This window comes from Pipra filicauda, unplaced genomic scaffold (assembly GCF_003945595.2).
Source record: "Pipra filicauda isolate LSUMZ 115617 unplaced genomic scaffold, ASM394559v2 scaffold852_size119209_pilon, whole genome shotgun sequence".
NCBI lineage: Eukaryota > Metazoa > Chordata > Aves > Passeriformes > Pipridae > Pipra > Pipra filicauda.
In genome coordinates this window covers 2,036-13,218 of record NW_024105034.1, presented here as the reverse complement: position 1 = coordinate 13,218, position 11,183 = coordinate 2,036, and positions in this window count along the sequence as shown.

The window sequence follows — 11,183 nt, the reverse complement described above, 5'->3', positions numbered from 1 at the left end:
AGCCTTGCTGTAAAACAGTAGTGCACTGCTAGTTCACTACATTCTCCTTTTACATATGTTTATTTACATCCATTCCAGAAAGGCATCTGACTTTATTCCAATACCTCAATAAATGAAAGTTTCATTTTTCTGCTCTGTAATTTGTTGAAGTAGTTTGTAGGAAGATGCCTGAGGGTAAAAAGATACAGTACTAAATAATAGGGGGAAATACAGTTGCTAACTCTCTGGATGGAACACAGTCAGTATTCCTGACCTCCCACACAGCACAATCCAACAGGGACCAAATGGAGGGTGGAGCAGAGTGGGGACCCCGTGGCTCTGTCAGAACCTTGCAGAGGAGGGAACTCGGTGGTACCTTGTAGCTGATCAGCTGCACAGCACCTGGAAGCCAAGGGAGATAAAGGAAGATAAAGTCCTGCTGTGCAACTGGCATCCACGGTCAAATCCCTCTCCTCAGACTGCCCGTGTCCCATCGCAAGGTTGTCTCAGGTACTGGACAGAGATGCCCATCCCCAGGTATGACCACCCCTCACTGAGTGAGATGGATGACTAAAGTCACTCAGGCTCCACCTAAATGAAAATTATTGAAGGGAGTTAAGAAGAAGTGGGGGAAGATTCCGTTGTGACTTTGGGATCAGCCAGGGCTGAACCTGTCTCTGTGCCATGGGGGCCCGTTGGGTAAGAACTGCACCCTGTGCATGCTGAATCAGTAGCTCAGGGCAGCTTTTCTTAGGGATTAGAGCTTGTCTGAGCATTGCTTTGATTACATTTTTGAAGTTAGATACTGTCACCAGCAATTTTCAAGCCTTACAATTTATTAATAAAGAGGGTTATTCTGTCAACCATTCATGTGAGTCCTTCATGGGTGCTGGCAGCCACCAGAAGTGGGTGAAGGTGTGGAGACCCAAGAGGGGGTTTCTGTGTTTGGCATGTGACCCTAAACAAGTCAGTCAAACCACCCCTAACTTATCTCAGGTTTAGTTATAATTTACTCCCAGACCTAGTGAACTGCTGGGTGAAGGGTCCCCATAACGGGACACTGACTGACTGGTGGGGCACAAGGGGCTCGGCTTTCCTGGGGCACCAACAGACCAATCAAACATTGAGGGTCTGGGGAAATCTCCCCTTTTCACATGGCAGAGTTATTCAGAGTCTTGGGGGAGATACACCTCCTATTTGTAGTTTTGTTTTAACCACTTTGAATTTTAGCCAGTGTTAAATCTAGGGCCTATGAGCCTTTACAGTCTGGCATTTTTCTTGCAGAAGAAAGAAGAGCTTTTTGGGGTTCTTTGTAGATTTAGGAAATGGAATGTTAAATACCTAAATACAGAATATTTTTCCAGTGGTCAGATCATGCTCCATGTATTTAAAAAATTTTCTTCCCAATATCCCATCTAACCCTGACATTATTACACCCTGACATTAGTAAAACCCCCCAATCCTCTGGATGTTAGAAAAATATGAAAATTAATAGTATCACCTGAGGATTGGGACTGTGATATTTGGGAAAGCCCAGATGAAAATGCTGGTGAGGCAGAATGGGACTCGGATGAAACAATTGAACCCCCACCTCCTAGAGAGGAAGAGGTTCCAGACTTAAAAATAAGACCCATGATTAAGACCAAAGTGCCCGAAGGACCCCAAGGAGGTCAGAAGAGGAACATGGTCAGAACCCCTCCCTGGGACTCCCCTGCAACTGGCAAATCTACAGGAAAACTATGGACAAACCCAGGGCAGTCAGGAGAAATGAGAAGCACAAAAAGCCTCCCCAGGAATGACACCCCCCAGCCCTTTGGAAACACGAAAGGGAAAAACCCACCAAGCACTGGGCGACCCTTGGGCCTTCTCACCAGGCACATTAGGACTTATCAGTGGTCAGGCCCCTTATCTATTTACCAGTAGGACCTAGAAACAACCTTTGAATTTTCTGATTTATACAGGAGCTCAAATATCTCTGATCATCTGGAAAATTAAACTTAATTTTTCAAAGAACAAGGGTGTGTTTAACGGGATTCAACGGGTAGAGTATTAAATGTTATACTGCCAGGGTCTGTTTATGGTTACCTGGGGGGAAATGGATGTCCTCACACACATTTGCAATCACGATATCCTTAAAGGCAAATTTTGGCAATTGCCCAACGGGAATGTTTGTCATTCGGGTCCACAAAAAAAACTCCATATAGTAAATTTTCTGGAAAAAATAGAAAAATTAATCTATTAAAAATGGCTCCAGTTTTACCTGCTTTGGCTGTGACTAATATCAAACAGTACCCTATTCATCCTGCAGCCAAACAAGGGATAAATAAAGTAATTAAAAATTTAGAACAAAGGGATCTTATATTTAGGACACACTCCTCACACAACTCTCCTGTTTAGCCAGTGAGGAAACTGGGTGGGAGTGGTGTTTGACAACTGATTGTCAGGGGCTGACACAGGACCACCACTGCAGTGTCCCAAGCACTGCCAGTCTCACGGCAGCTGAACGTGCAGGGGTGGCAGTTCTGGGTGTAAAAGGTGTGTTCTTCGTGGGGCCACTTCGGGAGGGAGATAAACCCGAATTTGCATTTCCTTGGGAGGGAACACAGTACACCTTTAATCACCTGCCCTACAGCTGCTCACAATGCTTCAGCTGAACTCTTCAACAAATAGAAATCCTGAAAGGAGTACAAATCTATCACTAAAATGATGGTGTGTTGATAGGAGGTGAAGAGGAAAGTGCAGTAAATATATAGAATAAATTAAATGAGGAGGTGACAGAAGTGCCCTCTGCCAAATGCCAAGACCCCTCTGAAGAGGTGACATTCCTGGGAACCTGGTGGATTGCAGGTCAGGCTGTAATCCTACATGAAACCATTACAAAATTGGATGCCATAGGCACTCCTACTATTAGAAAGGAACTTCAAGAGATCTTGGGTACCTTAGGATACTGGAGAAATCATGTTCCTGGGTTTTCTATGACCCTCGTATGCATTAATGAGGTAAAAAACAGACCTGGAAGTGGCTTGATAGTAACAAACAGGCTTTGCAAACACTGATAGAAGAGCTAAAAACATATCAGTCACTGGGGCCAGTTCACTCCAGTTATCCTATAATAGCTGAATTGGGTTTTGCTGAAGAGGGGACTTGCTGTAATATGTTCCAGAAAGGCCCTCATGGACACAAATGACCCTTAGGGTTCAGTTCCATAGCATTAAAATACACTGAAAAAAGATACTGGGAAAGGGGATTATTATCTCTGACCCGAGCTCTTAAACAAATAGAAAAAATTAACCAGCATCAGCCTTGCAAGTCCAAGGACCTTTCAACCTGTCAGCTGAATCCAAAAAATCGGTCTGACAAACTGCTCACAGACTTTTCATCTTTAAGCAGCCAGGTATTTGTTTATTCAACGTTGGGAGCAAGCCAGCTCGCGCTGGACAAACTTGCTCACCGGCTCCTCAGAAAATCAGCGCTTTTATACAATTTTCAGATGTGATTAAATGCATATTCAAACGATTACAACATCTATCAATACATATTAAAATAGGCGGAGTATAGGCGGAGCTCAGGGTGGTGCTTCTCTTGGCACCCCATTTCGAGGGGTAGTTCCAATCTTCATCCATAGGGCAGGGGTCTCTAACTCATCTTCCTCAGCTTGACCCTTCTTCCTTTCCATTGTTCTTGACCCGCTCACTGAAGCTTGGAAAAGGCCCTGGCTCCAGGCCTATTTCTCCTATTCAAATGTCTACCTGATCCTGTTATACTTCTAATTTATTGCTTCTAAGTCTATTACATGTTCTTGTACTATTCTCTTAAGCTTTTGGTCCAGTAAGTAGAACAGAACGGGTACAGATCGTTTTGAATATTGGTAACTTGTTTGCAGGCCCAAATCAACTTGTTAACTCTTTTGGGCCTAGCCCCCTATATCATTCCCCCCTTTTTCTTTAGAATTTACGAATTCCTTCGTCAAGTTCCAATGGATTTTGGTAGGCATGCATCACAGTCTACATTATCTGCATCCTTCTAACCATGATGCTTGATTTATACCATAGCCAAATAATTAGGATTAGCAGTATAATCATGCTAGCTCCTAAAACCAATATTGGATGTATCAAATAGTGGAACACTTGGGATGCTGTAGGGGAGTATCTGGTAAAGATGTCCCACTAGTGGTGTTCTCCCACTTTTTCTACTTTGGTTAAAACAGTTTTTATGCTTTCTGTGTCATGTTCTACTTACCACAGCATTCATTTAGTCGTTCTGTTTACTTCCTGGACTAGTTTTTCTATATCAGGATGTTTAAGCATTGCTTTAGAAAGATTAATGTTCATTCCTATCTGTAACTTTGGCACATCATGATACATTATATAATCAGCTTCAATCAGTTGTTTAGTAGTCACTAGAATGATATAATCAAAGTCACAGCCTATTATTTTAGTAAAACAAAAATTAGTACCACTCACTACTTCATGACAAATATCTATGGTTAAATTAACACAAAAGATTCTAACACATGCACATCCATTTCCTACATAATAGACTTGTGATTGGGCTTTAGCATGGGGAAGCATTTCAAAGGTACCCACACTATAGTCAGCATCTAAGCATAAATCTTCATTTCTTACTACAGCTTTTTCACAGATATATCCTAATTGTCCTTTAGGAATACATGCCTCAGTACTGACTGACTGACACTTTTTCTTGGTGTGATCATAACTTGCCCAAACATTATGGTCTATGGGTCTGACAATTACATTCTGGTGTATGGCTCCTAATGTCAGGATAGGGAAGATGGTCTTTTCTTTGGCTGCACTGATAGTGGGTACATAAGCTTCAATTTGTTCATGTTGAGGATTGTAAGTGAAGTTCCCTAACTACCACCACGCTTGGTAATTTTTCTCAAATTGTAGTAGAACTGTTTCTAGCTATTATTTCTCTTACCTCCTGTGGTAATATTCCTGAAGTTCCTTCTCTTAGTATTCTTGCAGCTACAGATTGTACTCACTGTTTGAGTTTAGAGACATTGTATTGCAAATGCAAACCTTTTATGGATGACACCAGCATAGTCAATAATCTTGGTGAAATCCTTTGCAGTGTGGTTTAGCTACTGATGTTAACAATTTAACTGCCAATGATTGTGTTTCTGCCAAAGTGAGCAAAGATGATCTTAAAGGGGACTTTGAATTTTCCTAGATCAGATGTGACAGCACTTAGTTTATTCACTAATATTTCTTGATCTGTGGTGTTTAATACACTTAATCCTATGCCAAACCATCCGGTTACATCTCTTTGAATTCTGGTACCAGGGGATCTGGCCATCATCCATGCATACCAGCCTTTAAGGCTTTGCTGAATACAGGGCTGACAATCTTTTTGTATACTTGATATGTTTACTTGAAGGTTTATTCGAACTCTCTTCAGTGAATATGTGGGATCTAACAACAACTTCTGCTCATTTGAGTGTCTAATCATGTAAGGTCCAGCATAAGTTAAATTGTGGACACTCTCACAGGCTAAAGAAGGAGTTGTAGAACTGGTGGTGGTCTTAGTCAATGGGGTGGTAGGAGATTTGCTGGTTGGAAATCTCCTGGTAATATTTCCTTCCCTGAATGTCCACTGACACATCACAGAAACTGATTTATCTAGAGTGAAGGTGTGCCAGTATTGATCAGCCACTAATTACATTTCACAGTAACGTCAATTTTGGGTGACCATCTGATCTGTGCCTATTAAAACACTTGCATCATATGGGGTACCAGGATTTTACCAATTATTCAGTACCCTTGTTTCTTGGAGGACTATAACAGATGGATTGTATTGGTTCAGCTTGCCTGGGTGAACTGGAAGTTCTGGGTCTATATAAAATTGTAGACCAGAACTCTCATTGTAGGCTTGAAACCATAATGATTCTTGGGCAAGAATTTCATCAAACACCAATGTACTTATCAGTCCAAAGATCAGCATTGAGGAGGCTTGATAGTAGATGATTCCTCTCCCGAGGTCCATGCTTCCTCTGGAACTCTCTTGACTCGAGAGCAGTGGATCCACGTGGGTTCCTCTTTCACCCGGATCGTGTGGAGGTGGTCATCAGCACCTGCTGGGGTCCATCCCACTTCTCCTGTAGTGGATCTCCTGAAAGATTCTTAACATATACCCAATCACCAGGGTTGAATGGATGTAACTTACAATCAGGCTGCTTGGGTTGGTGTTCTAACACCACTGTAGCATTTTTCTGCAATTGTTTTCCTACAGCCATAACATGATCACACACATATTGATTATTGATTTGATCTACAGCTTCACTATTCACAGTTTGCATCATGTAGGGTCTGCCCAATAGAATTTCAAATGGACTCAGTTTCCCTTTTGATCTTGGCTTGACCCTTAGCCTGATTAAAGCTTAAATAGGTAAAGCTTGATACCAATGAAAATTTGTTTCTTGACATATTTTAGATTCATCTTTTCTACTTGCCCACTTGCTTGGAGTCTGTAGGGCATATGCAGTTGCCAATTGATTTTTAGTGTTTTACTTATTGCTTGTACAATTCATGCACAAAAGAGTGAACCTCTATCTGAAGAGATGCTCTTAGGCATTCCAAACCATGGTATAATCTCATTCAACAAGACTTTAACCACTCCTTTTGATTCATTTTTTCTACATGGGAAAATGTGTCAGTCAAAACTAAGAGATAACAGGACCCCCCCCTTTTTCTTGGGAGCTCAGAGAAATTAATTTGCCAAATTTCACCTGGGAAATGCCCTTTACTTATTGCCCTTTGGTGTATTTTTGTTCCAGTATTAAAGACAAAGTTCACATTGGGATGTGACTTGCTCTATTGTGATAAATAAATTTGGTCCTGCTACTCTAGTCCTTAAATGCTAATAGAGTGAGTCTAAGCCCCAATAGTTTTATCATGTTTTACTTTTACAAATTGCCACACTAATTTTTCTAACAGTATTAACTGACCTGTTTTTAGTTAACCTCATCTATTGTCTAACACCTTACCTTCATTTTCATGTATCCACTTATAATCTGTTTCTTGATATTCTACCTGTTGATCTGTGTCTAGTTCTTCTAGCACTAAAGCTGCTACTGGTAGTTCTTTACTTCTTGCAGCAGCTAATTCAGCTTCTGCATCAGTTTTTCTGTTTCTTATTTCCAGGACAGTGTTACCTTTCAGGTGTCCTTGGCAGTGCATAATTGCCACCTGAGAGGGGAGTTGTACAGCTTCTAATAATTGTAGAGTTTCTTCAGCATATTTCACAACTTTTCCTTGAAGAGTTAAAAGTCCTCTTTCTTTCCAAATTGCTCCATGAGCGTGAACTATGCCAAAGGCATATTTGGAGTCAGTCCAGGTGTTAATTTGTTTTCCTTCTGCCAATCCCAAGGCTCGAATGAGAGCCATCAGTTCTGCTTTCTGGACTGAGGTTCCTGCAGGCAAAGGATTTGATTTGATTACCTCAGCAGTGGTGGTTGCAGCATACCCAGCCATCCTCACACCTTGTCTTATGAAACTGCTGCCATCGGTAAACCAGTCGTCTGCATCCAGGGGTGGTTCTTCTTTAAGGTCCAGGCAGCTGGAGTGCACTGCTTCGATGGTTTCCAGGCAGTCCTGCACGACAGGTACAGCTGAGATTCTTCCTTCTAGGAATGAAGCTGGGTTAACAGTGTTAGTCACCTGAATGGTTATGTCATCTGATTCAGCCAGGATTACCCGATATTTCAGAAACTGGGAGGGTGACAGCCAATGATTTCCTTTCTGTTCCAGTACCGTAGATACTGTGTGGGACACTAACACAGTCATTTTCTGTCCCATTGTACATTTCCTGGCTTCTTCTCTATTTATGATCATTGTTGGTACTGCCCTTAGGCAGGTGGGCCATCCTTTGCTTACTTCATCCAGTTGCTTGGAGAAGTAGGCCACTGTTCTTTTGTATGGCCCTTGTTGCTGAGCCAGGACCCCCAGAGCCATTCCTTGTCGTTCATGGGAGAACAACCAAAAGGGCTTCCTTACGTCAGGCAAACCCAACGCCGGAGTCCTCATGAGTTCTCACCTCAGTTGTTTGAAGGCTCCACTTGCTTCAGGGGTCCAGATGAGGTTGCCCTTAGTCATTTTCAGCAGGTCATATAAAGGCTTTGCAATTAGTCCATACTGATATATCTATAAACAACACCAACCTGTCATTCCTGGAAAGGCTTGAAGGTTTCTCACCATCTGTGGTTTCAGTGTCTGGCAGACAGTTTCCTTTCTTGTTGTCCCCAGTGATCATTGTCCTTCAGATACTTTGTAATCCAGGTACACCACTTGTTTCTGCACTGGAAGTGCTTTCTGTTGAGAGACTCGATACTCATTTAAGTCCATAAAGTTTAAGAGGTTTACTGTCCATTGGACACATTCTTCTTGTTTTTCAGTAACAATCGATAGATCATTCACATATTATAAAAGTACACCCTTTCCCGGTGGTGACTGCCATTGTTCTAATTCTTTAGCTAATTAATTCCCAAAATTGTGGGAATATTTTCTAACCCTTAAGGTAACACTGTCCAAATGAGCTGAGTTTTCCTTCCTGTGGTGGGATTTTCCCACTTGAAGGCAAATATCCTTTGACTTTCCTGTGTTAAGGGAAGGCAAAAAAAAGGCATCTCTTAAGTCTAATACTGTGAACCAAATTACACTTTCTTTTAATATTGTTAATAAGGTATATAGGTTTGCAACAGCTGCATGTATGTTTTAGCTATTTTATTTACTGCTCTTAAATCCTGAGCCAACCTATGTGTTCCATTTGTCTTTTGACTGGTAAAATTGGGTGTTGAAATCTGATTCACACTCTACAAAACATTAATTTCAAAAAGTTGTCTATTATTGGCTCAATTCCTCTTCTATCTTCCAGCTTCAGTGCATATTGCTTCCTAACTACTGGGTTTGCTCCTGTCCGTAATTCTATTTCAATGGGAGCTGCTCTTTTTGACTTTCCTGGTGTTTCAATAGCCCAAACTCCTGGGTATACCTGATCTAAAATTTGATTGACATTTGAATTACCCTGGCTTGGCTCCACATAGCTCATTGCTAAACTCAGAGCTGCTATTAATTGTTCTTCCTTTACCTTAAGTTCAATGTTACCTTGTTTGAATTCTATTACAGCTCCCAGATTTTCTAGTAGGTCTCTGCCCAATACGAGTTTGGATAAATTTGGTAAATACAAAAACTGATGCATTCCCATTTGTTTTCCAATTTTGAACTTTAGGGGTTTCAAAAGAAAGCTTTTCTGATTGGCCAGTGGCACCCACGACTTAAACATATTTATCACTTTTAGGTATTAATTCAAAACAGAAAATGTAGCCCTGGTATCAATTAGAAAATCTGATTCTTCTTTTTCTTCCCCTAGCTTAATTGTTACCAGCAGGTCCCCTAGCACTGGCCTGCCGGCCCCCCCTTCACTCAATACTCTGTAAGCAACAACAGCCTCTCCTGTGCCTGTATTTCCACCTGTTAATTCAGGGCATTCTTGCTTCCAGTGTCCCTCTTTTCTGCAATATGCACACTGGTTCTACCCAACCTTGTCTGTCGGGGAGGCAAACCTTACATCTGTTACACAAGGCTCATACATATAACTAACAATTGCAAAATTGACAAATCTTAACTCTAGGTCTTATCCAAAGTGATGTGTTTATAGTTAACTCTTCAGCACTACCTCTCATATAGCAACTCTTAGCATGATAATACCTTTAACTCTGTGCTCCTGGATGTTTCAAGGTAAGCAAGATATATCAGGTACACAATAACAATACTTGGCCAAATACAAACAAAACCAGACCAGAAGACTAGACCAGACCAGAGGGGATATTCCCCTGGGAGAGCGTCCTCTCCCGTGTCCCCCGCGAGACGGTGTCCCGCCTTGACTCATGGGTATCCAGAACCAGAATAACCAGAACCAGAATAAACAAAACCAGAACCAGATACAAATACCTTTTATCAATAGGCAGTGTTCTTGTCCAGCCCCCGCAAGAAGCCACCGAAGAAGGGAGCCCCTTTGGGTAAAAAGACTTACCCGAGGGCGCCCAAGGGGGTCCCGTCCTCCGGGGGATTCCGCAGCCGGGTGGAGAAGGTGTGCTGCTGCAGGTCACCAAATGAATCTGAAAAGTCGGTCCGAGAAACTGCTCAGAGACTTTTTTATCTTTAAGCAGCAAGGTATTTGTTTATTCAACGTTAGGAGCAAGCCAGCTCGCGCTGGACAAACTTGTTCAAAGACTTCACACAAAATCAGCATTTTTATACAATCTTCAGATGTGATTAAATGGCATAGGCAAACGATTAAAAACATCGAGCAATACATATTAAAATAGGGCGGAGTATAGTCGGAGCTCAGGGCGTTGCTTCGCTTGGGCACCCCATTTCAGGGGTAGTTCCAATCTCATCAATAGGGCAGGGGTTCTCTAACTCATCTTCCTCTTCCTCGCTGGACCTTACTTCCTTTCCATTGGTTCTGACGCCGCTCAATGAGCGTGGGAAAAGGCACTGGATCCAGGCCTATTTCTCTCTTCAAATGTCTACCTGATCTTTATAAACTTCTAATTTATCTTGCTTCTTGCTTCTAAGTCTATTAATGTTTCTTGTATATTCTCTAATAGCTTTTGGTCCGTAAGTAGAACAGAACGGTACAGATCATTTTGAATATTGGTAACTGTTGTTTGCAGGCCCAATCAACTTGTTAACTCTTTTTGGCCTAGCCCCCTATATCACAGCCAGTGTTAGGAAGGGTGGTGCTCCACCAGGTGGGATTGCACAGGGACCAGCAGTACACAAACGGTGTGCCTGTGTCTCATGAGTCACAGATCAAATGGATATACCTGAAGGGCTGACAGAACCTTCCAAATTACAATAGCTGTGCCCCCAGATACGCTGGCTCTGCACCAGCCACATAAAGAGTCCTGTACTTGATGCTCCTGCACTTCCATCAGACTCTGGAGTTAAAGGTGTCTGGTCTACTGAGGCCTCAGCCAAACCCTCTGGTGGTAAATGGAAGTACAGAGCAGCTGCTCTGAATGTGCAGACAGGGAGGGAAGCAGCAGAAGAAGGAATGGGAAGTGCACAATGGGAGAGTTGAAAGCTGCACTGCTGGCAGTAAAAGAGAAGGCAAGGACAATGTGTGTTGATTCCTGTGCACTCTGGGCTGGTGCCACACAGTGGTTGTGTCAGTGGGAA